Source organism: Octodon degus, unplaced genomic scaffold (genome assembly GCF_000260255.1).
Source record: "Octodon degus isolate 3935 unplaced genomic scaffold, OctDeg1.0 scaffold00368, whole genome shotgun sequence".
Lineage (NCBI taxonomy): Eukaryota > Metazoa > Chordata > Mammalia > Rodentia > Octodontidae > Octodon > Octodon degus.
In genome coordinates, this window is record NW_004524944.1 from 796,180 (window position 1) to 806,088 (window position 9,909).

Genomic DNA, 9,909 nt, shown 5'->3' on the forward strand with positions numbered 1-9,909 from the left:
TTAATTTTTTAAAGAGTAAAAATTAGAATTTGGACAGAAAAAATTACAAGTGGTACACAATTTCACTTAGAGTAATATGAATATCACAGTATTTGTTATGATGCATAGTTCAGTCTTCCGACCAGTTATTCACATTACCAGGTATATGCATGTAAAATCGGAAGAAAGAAATGTAGAAGAAATTAAGAAAAATAGCACAAACAATTGAACAAAGAAGACAAAACATAATAAGTATTACCTGCTCCTTTCCATAGACAATCAAAACTGCCCAGTACAGTTGTTCCAACCATCCTGCTTATAAACATACACAAATCTCTTTCCCATGCTCCCTGTACAGTCCTCCTCAACATAGTAACTCCTTCCTTTTGAATAAGTTCATTCCCTTTTCCCAGCATCTATTGCACACTTCAGATTCCATTTTTCTCTTTCTGGTTTTCACTCTAGGGAGACAATACAAGGTTTGCAAGTGTGGGTCTGATTTATTTCTCTTAAGAGTATGTTCTCTAGTTGCATCTATTTACTGATAAGAGACTCAATATTTTTTCTGCTTTATAGCTGAAAAATACTCTATTGTGTAAAAATAGCATATGTTCTTTATCCATTCTTCAGTTGATGGGAATCTGGACTTATTCCAGGAATTAGCTATGACAAATTGTGCTGCTATAAACATGGTGAACATATATTGCTGTGGTATGAGGTTTTTAGTTCTTCTGGAACAGTACCCAGGAGGGGAATAGATGGCTTGAATGGGTTTTCCAATCTTAGCTTTTGGAGCAATGTTCATGCTGATTTCCACAGAGATTGTACCAGTCTGCACTTCCACCAACAGTGCAGAATGGTTCCTTTTTCCCCACAAACTCTCCAGCATTTGTTATTGGCTGACTTCTTGATGTTAGCCATTATTTCTGGGGTAAAATGGAGTTTCAATGTTATTTTATTTTGCATTTCTTGATTGATCAATGATGTTGAACATTTTTTCACATATGTACTTGCCATCTCTATTTCTTCATCTGAGAAGTGTACATTCACAGCAGATGCACATTTTTGTGTTCGGTCTTCGAATATGGGGGAACAAATTTTTAAAAATTCTTTATGTTTTCTAGATAAAAAGCCTTTGTGGAGGGACAATCAGCTATAATATTTGATAGTTTGTGGGTTTTCTTTTCACTATGTTGCAGATTTGCTTTGAAGTAAAGAAACTTCAAAAACATGAGATTCCAGTTATTACATAGGAGAACCTATACTATAACATCATGTAACTCAGTTGTGTCCCAAATTTTCTGATCAAAGAGATTATGGGACCACAGAGCAATGTGATCAAAGATGTAAAGTGTGCCTAAGGAGAGTCACCTGGAGAGAAACCATTCTCTTAGGCTTTCACAGAGAGCAAATTGGTCAAGCAATGGCCGTGACTCATCAACATGGCTGACACTGACAAAAGATCTGCAAACTGCAGTACAGGGTTACAGGCTAAATCCTGAGGGTACTTGACTGACCTTATCAGACACAAAAGTTACATTTCTTGTTATACAAGTCTTGCTTTATCTTGATCTTAACAACCCAGCAGAAAAGTATAAAAACGAGGTATATAAAGTAAAACCATATTAATATGCTGAGCTATAAAAGGCTCAAGTCAACAAATTCTGTGGATAACCCACTACTATTGTGGGCTGTTGGACTGTGATGGATTGTTTTGCTGAATTCACACACGTATAGTATTTAGATGCCAATGGAATACCCATCTCTGACAGAACTAAACAAAAAATGGGATACAAAGGAAGGACCATTTTGCATCTTCATATGCAGAATAGTTAGAATAGTTATAGATCTACTTTCACTTAATTCATTGAGAAGAAAGATTTGTACTAATAGTGTTTGGACAGGGTATTCTGTCCGCATCTTATACTATGGATAACCACTAAGAAAATAATAATGTACAATGTATTAATTACTGAAACTCTCCTATTAATCAGTTTTGTAACTGTCTCATTGATATTTGTTTCTCAATAAAATAAAACAAAATAAAAAGATTCCAGTTATTGATTCTTTGAAGTATATATTGTGCAGTTTGGTTTTTGTTCATGAACTCTTTACTTACCCTTGTGGATTTAAGATGCTTGCCTACATTTTTCTCCAGAACATTTACTGTTTCTCTTTTGATATTTGAATCCTTCATCTATTTTGAGTGTAGTTTGTGCATGGTGATAGGCATGGGTCTAGTTTTAGCCTTTGGTACATAGAAAACCAGTTTTTCCATCACTATTTGTTAAAGAGGTTGTCTTTCTTCTAGTGAGCATGTTCGGCCCCTTTATCAACTACAAGGTGACTAAGTGTGTTTGCAGTTCTGTGTGCAACTTCTAGTCAGTTCTATTGATCTGCAGGTCTGTCTCTATGCCAATACTATTCTGATTTATCACGGTAGCTTTATAGTCTATTTTCAGGTCAGGGATTGTGATACCTCTTTCCTTTCCTTTGTTTCTGAGTAATGCTTTTCATAGTCTGGGTCTCTTCTTGTTCCAAATAAATTTGAGGAATGTTTTCTCTATCTCTGTGAGGTAGGTTAATGGTTTTTTAATTGGGATTGCAATAGGTAACATTTTAGTATTATAATTGTTTTATTTCAACAAGAAAAACAAAAATAAGATCAAAAATTAGAAACAAAGGCAGAAACAGGACAACATACAACAATTCACATATCACAAATTTTCAAAACAAGAATAGCTGACTAATAATGGTTGATATATTATCTATTTTTATCATCCAATCTGTTCCTCAGATTAACAGATATAATTATGTATGGTTAGACATAAGATTGAATATTACTACTTGCTTTCAATAAATCTTAAATTTTTGTTTTTGTCTTTCTTTTTATATTTTATTACCTTTTTCTAAAAATTTATTTTAAAGAAAATAATTGATATAACATTAGGAATGGTACACATTTAGAAGACCAAAGTGATAGGTATTCAAGCAGGGCTTTTGTATTACACATTGCTGTCATCAATGTAGTTGCTTATTTCACAGATATCAGCACACAGAGTTATTCAAGGTGAAACTTCTACACATTGACTGCTATTTTCAAAAAAAACGAAAAAAAAATTCTTGGTACAATCGCCTCAGCCATCCTATATATAAACTTGCATGTTTTTCCCACACCTTTTTTCCTATCTTTTCTCCTCTCTCTCCTCTTTGTAGTTTAATCCTTAAGTTCCATTTCTTTCTGTTTTACTATATCTGTTATATCTCTCGGGTTTTATTTCTTCTTTTGGGTTTTTGCATGAGGAAGAAAACATGATATTTATACATGTGGGTCTGGTTTGTTTTACTTATGAGTACAGCTTCTAGTTGTATGTTATGGAGGTTTCTAGTTTGTTTTTCTTTTTCTCTGAGTAATACTCCATAGTATAAAAATACCACATCTTTTTCATCCTGTGATAAGTATTTAATCTGAATCTGTATAACAATTTTGGGGATATGGCCATGTTTACAATGTTGGTTCTTCCTCTAGAGGAGCATGGAATATTTTTCCATTTTCTCAAATCCTCTTCAATCTCTTTTGCAAGTGTGCCATAATTTTCACTTATAAATCTTTTATATCCTTTGTAAAATTAACTCCTAAGTATTTCATTTTTTGTTGTCCTTGCATTTTGACTTGAGAGATTATTTCTGATCCTATTCCTTCTATAGCTTGATGAATTTGTTTTTTTTACTTCAATTGTTATCATTTCAGAGATTTTAGGTGTGTAATTTCCAACTTGTTTTGTGTCTTTGTCTCCTGGATTTGATCTGGGTGGTCTAGAAGTTTGAGACTGCCTCTTGATCCTGCATTTTCACATCTGTGATGCTCCTAGTAATCACCCAGACAGAGTTCCACAGGCAGCCCAGAGCCCAGCAAAGTTCATAAATCACTCCAGCAAGCTCCGCACCTGCTCACCTTGGGCCCACACACTGCAGCTCTCCTGCATCCCACAGGCCACTCTGAGTCCTCTTAAGTTCTTTAAAGTTTGGACCAGCATTAGTAGAATCTCCATGGCTGTGCCCTGGGGCAAAGGAATGTGAGAGCTTACCAGAGTCCCTCAGACTGCCCACAGTCTTCCAGATTTATTAAATAACACCAGAAAATCTCCCATTTGACCTTAGTTTAGTGCATGGTGCTAAACCAGGGTCTAGTTTTAGTTTTCAGTCTGTGGAGAGCCAGTTTTTCCAGCAGCATTTGTTAAAGAGGCTATCTTTCTTCCAGTGAACATGTTTGGCCCTTTTAGGAATATTTTCTGTAGATATGTGAGGTACATGGATAGTATTTGTATAGGGATTACATTAAATCTGTACAAACACTTTTGGAATATGTCCATTTGCACAGGCTGGTTCTTCCTATCCAGGAGCAAGGAATATTTTTCCACTTTGATTTCTGTGATACTTTTTTTGTTAGACTTTGATTGTAGGTCACTGTATCACTGCAATCAAAACCTCTGTGTAGAGTATGTTCTTTGGTTATCGCTCCTGTGGCAGACATACTTGTTTTGTTTTGTCCCAAGATTTTGCCTTTTCTGTTGAGAGTATAATATTGGCTTCCATTTGGCTCTGGCTTCCATTCTTCACTATAGGGCTTTCATTAGTTTCTTACCCATGTGCCTCCTGGCATTATTACCCAATGGAGAACATGTGGTTAAAGAAGATATGGTATTCTAGTTACAGTAGTGCCATTAGCAATACTAATAACATCAAGTGACATTTAGAAATGAAAAAAACTTTTTTTTTTTTTTTTTTGAACTGGGGATTGAACTCAGGCCCTTGCGCTTGCCAGGGAAGTGCTTATTTACTGAGCCACCTCCCTGGCCCCAAAAATGAAAAAACTTTGATAACTAATGGTTTTGCATTTTTGACCATAGGTGCAAACATTATAGGTATATAACAAAGCAAATAATAAATTGGGAATTTGTATGTAAACTAGTTCCCCTGAGCTCTGTCTGGGCACTTCCTCTTCATGTACATGGAGTCTCCCAGGCACAGTAGTTCACTTAAGTTGCCTCTTTCTGCCTTTGTGCCTTGAAGATCTTCCCATAGGTCTGGGCCTCAATCTGGCCCTTGTAGACCTAGCAGTACACCTCAGCTCACAGTGCCCAGCTGCAGGCCTCAACCTCTCCTTCCAGAATTGCACTGCCAAACTCACCTCTCTGGCCTCACACCCTAGCTCTTCTGCCCCTTTAAAGAGACTTTTGAGAAGATGAGTTATTCATCTTCTGACCTATTTGGACCAAAGCAAAACTGAACAAATTCTTGATTTATTTTCCTATCTCCAAAGATGTGCTAGTAAAGTAGCTCCCCTGTGTGGTAGGATGTAGGGAGTAGAAAGGTAACCCCCCTCCTTTGTATTGCTTACTGATTTGTATTGTGAAAATATTCCATGGATAAGTTTAAATTAACAATTTTAATACCTGGCTTACAAAATTGCTTGATATATAACAGTTTACACGGGGCCTACATGAGCCACCTCAGCACATGAATGCTGAAACTATATTTTGCAGTGCTAGAAATTGTATTAGTGCTGCTTTAGACTAACTGGGTTATCATCACCCTACTTTGGAATTCTAGACCTAGTTTTTGTGAATTCTGACTTTGAGGGAGATAAGCTTTCTAGCTAAGTCCAATAATTTGTGATTTATTAATAGTGCAAAGAGTTGCTGAAAATTAAATGATTAAGTGGCTAACATAATTTCTGAAACATAATAAGCATTCAATAATTGGTGGCTATTATTGACCAAATGTAGATTTAAGATATTTTAGCCTAATTATGTGGGAGTAATTGCTTTCTATGATAATTAAAGTAGTTTGAAAATATTGTTAATTCTGTGATGCTTTGAAAAATCATTTTATTTTAACCATAGGAGTTTCTTTTATATTTAAAAAGTATGTACATAGGAAATTATTTATGCTGACAACAGGCAATGTTTAGATTGATTGATTGATTACATATTTGTTACAGGTTCTCACTATGCAGATTGGACTTGTAGTGATCCTCCTGCTATCAACCTCTCCAGCGTTGTTTACAGGTGTGCACCACTATACCTGGGCTCTGTGGCTCAGTGCACCTGAGGGTAGGGCCAGCATAGCATATGGTACTGGAATTGAACTCAGTGCCTGTGCTTTCCTAAATAGGTGCTTAGTTTGCTGAGCTATTTCACCAGCCCAGCAATGTTTGTTTTTAAATAAAGCATTAAATATGTTTTGATAAATTAGTGGCTTTGCAGTTATCAAAGACCCATAGTTTGGAATCATCAAACTGGTAATTTTCTTGGTGGAAGTTGGATGAGAGAAATCAGTCAGTAGCTATAGAGAGGGGTAAACAGAAGTCACTTCTACTTAGACAAACAAAATTCTCCAATCCAAATATCTAGGCATTTTTATGGACTTGATAATTGGTTTCAAGCAAAAACAAATTTTATATATGTTAGGTAAAACTGACTTCACTGTATAAGGTTGTATTACTGTTTCACAAAGGAAAATGCTTTTTTATTTTACACAACCCTATTATTTTGAAGAGAATATCAATATATTTTGACTCCATGGAATACAGATGAAAGTGTCTATTTGGAAGTTCTAGAACTTTTGAGTTTTGAAGTTTACTAGCAGCTAATAGTACATATTTCAATCACATTAAAGGCCCCCTTACAGATTTCTATCTAGATCATGAATTCTAAACAGCTAATGTTTTATTCTTTCAATAATGAATATTTTGTAAAACATTTCCAGAGGCAGCATGAAAATATTTCTAATGTTCTCTCTCTGTCTCTGTCTGTCTCTGTCTCTCTCTCTCCGTCTCTCTCTCTCTCTCTCTCTCTCTCTCTCTCTCTCTCTCTCTCTATTGGTAGATATAATATGATCACCTTTTTATGCTATTGTGTCAAACCTATAGATGTACATTACTACTTTTTTATACTTAACAAATAGCTCTGATTATATCTGAATACCTATAGGGGATAATAAAATGGCAGATACAACGCTTCAAACAATATGGACAGCATTCATAGATTTCTATAGTATTCAACAATCACTAACAAAAGCAAATGGATAAGAGATTGCAGATGGATAAGATATTGTCAAGCAGGCAGGTGAACTGGCAAGAATAATAATATTGGCAGTTCTGTAATCTTGGAGTGCACAAAATCTGGCAGAACAAATATTTTCATTCCATAATTTAGCATGTATATTATTTCTGGATGCCTCAAACAGCACAGGTAAAAACACACCATTCTCTCGGCTGACCTTTTAACACTTTTAGACTCATCAGTACTTACAGACTTGCAGAAAGCCAAAAAGCTGTTTAATTCGGAATTAGCTATCTCATGAACAGATTGCAGAACCCGTCGTGAAGACACACTTTCTGCCAATGGGCAGGGAGTGGACAGACTCTACAGCAGATCATGTCCTTCCTGCAAGTCAGTCTGGCTTATCCACTATGTGGCCACCAAGGAGCCACAGGCTGTTACCATGTCTGGAAAACCCTGACCCCCTGGGGAGCCAGGTGCAGGACCTGAAAAGGCTATACACCTACATCATTATTCAGAGCTCCTGGAGTTCTTGTGAAGTGAATCTCTTGTCTGAGTAGGAAAAAAAATGGGCAAGAAAATCATTGCAAGATGGTTCTGTAATCTGTTCACTCTCTCAGTCTCTCTATTTGCCTCTGAATTAGGTTCCTTCTTTTCTTCTCTCTGTTTCTCTGTTTTACTTCCTTTGTCTTTTTCCCCTGAAAGGACCTGTGTCAGTTTTTAGGGTACAAAAGTAATATAGACATGGTGGCTCAAAACAACAGAAATTTATTTATTCTTCATCATTCTGGAGCTGGAAGTTTAAAGTTACAGGGCCACACTTCTTCCAAATGCCACTAGGCAAAGGCCCTTCTTTGCCTTTTTCAGCTTCTGGTTGTCAGTCACAGGCATTTCTCCGCTTAGGTCACACAGCTCCAATTTCTGCTTTTTTGTTCTTACAGCCAGCTGTCTTCTTTTTGTATCAGGATCTTCACAAGAACTTCTCTTCTGTGTGCATTGATACTTACCCTTTATAAAAACATTAGCTATTAGTGAATTAGGGACTAATTCAATGCAAATAATCTACTTAATAATCTCATTTTAACTTGATTAAATATAAAGATACTCTGAAGATAGGTTCACATGTACAGGAGACACATGCTTCAGAGGGTTAAGCTTCAACATATCTACTGTGCATGTAATTCAATTTATTAAAGTACCTAAAAAGATAAATTCCATCCTCAGACATTATCTAAGGGGATCAATCATAGGAAAGGCTATGAGTACTCCAAAAAAGTTTCAAACAAAAAATAGCTCAATGAAGAGTAAAATGTGATTCATTCATTCCTCTATTCATTTGACATTTTGTCTTATGAATCTAATATGTACCACCCATGTCCTAGACTTGCTTATATAGTACTGAACAGTGCATTGTGGTACCTGCCATCCTGAAGCTTGGAGTTTTGTAGATTCAGAAATATTTAATGAGTGATAGCTTAATTATATCTGGTGAAGGAAGAGTTTGAAATTTTATAACAGCACACACTGAGAGGATTTCTGAGAACTATGGGAGTGAGAGAAATTACCTAAAAAGCATGGTAGCAATGAAAGTGATAGTAATAAAAATTATGCCAATATCTATTGATCATGTGTCATACCTCATGAACCCATGTAACTGTCTTACTTGCATCAGCTCTCTTTATTTTTCCTTCCACTTTGTAGATGAGAAAGCTGAGGCAGATGTAAGGATTCTGAAGCAGACTGGTTCCTCTGTGCCTGGATTCAGCATGCAGAAGGTGATGAAACCAAGTGGGAGAGAGGAGCCAGGTGCTAGAAAGGCCTTGTTGTTCAGGATAAGACATATTTCTTTACACGAAAGTAATGTCAAGTTTTGACAAGCTTATTTGAGATGCTGGCTTAAAGAAGCTTATGTTTAAAAGGAATTACCATGCTTGCAATGTTGAGAAAAGATTAGAAGGAAAAGGATCATGGTGACTTGGATAAATATTGTGACAATAGAGACTGACAGAGATGAACACATTTGTGATTAGTAGGAAGTAGTAATGAGAACAAAGGTCCCAAATAGTGTACTGTTATGATGAGATAGGTAGTTGGTGATATCATTTCCCATAAAAAGGCAGTTTTAAATGAAGAGCAGAATTTGGTGGAAGATGGTGGCTTTTGTTTGTACACACTGCCTTCAGGCCTAGGTGCCCTAATGTTTACAGTGAGAAATACAGTTCTGCAGACCAGAGTATAACCTCAGAAGTATAATTTCTAAGGGCATGGCAATAGTGACAGCATTTGAAACTCTGAAAATAGGTGAATTTGACCAGGCTTAGAAAGGAGTATGGAAAAGATAAGGACTTTGACCTGAGTTTCAAGATATCCAGTATTGAATAACAAGGGGGTAAAAAAGAAGCAAGATTGGAAAATACCTGAGAATCAGAGGGAAATAATTCAGAAGAGGATTATGTGACAAAAGCCAAAGGAAGAAAGGGGTTCAAAGTACTATATGTGTCCAATACTTCTGAATAAGAGGACAAATCAAGTGTTCAGTAGACTCAGTAACATGAAAGACTTTGTTAAGCATGTTAAGCATAATTTTAGTGCTGTAGAAAAGGAATTTATACATGGAATGAGTGACCTTGTGATAAATGAAGGCAGCTGAAAAGTAAGAATTTTATATCTTCTACTTCTTTTTTTTTTCTCCTCGAATGCCTTCAGGGCACTTTTGGCTGGCTGGAGTGTTGTGGGGATAGAACTACAGCAACCTGAGGCTGCCAGCATTGTGGAAGCAGCCACTTAAAGAACTGAGCTAGGATCAGGCCCCCTATATCTTCTTAAAGAAAGGACCACTGGCCTTGAATGAGATAAGATAGGG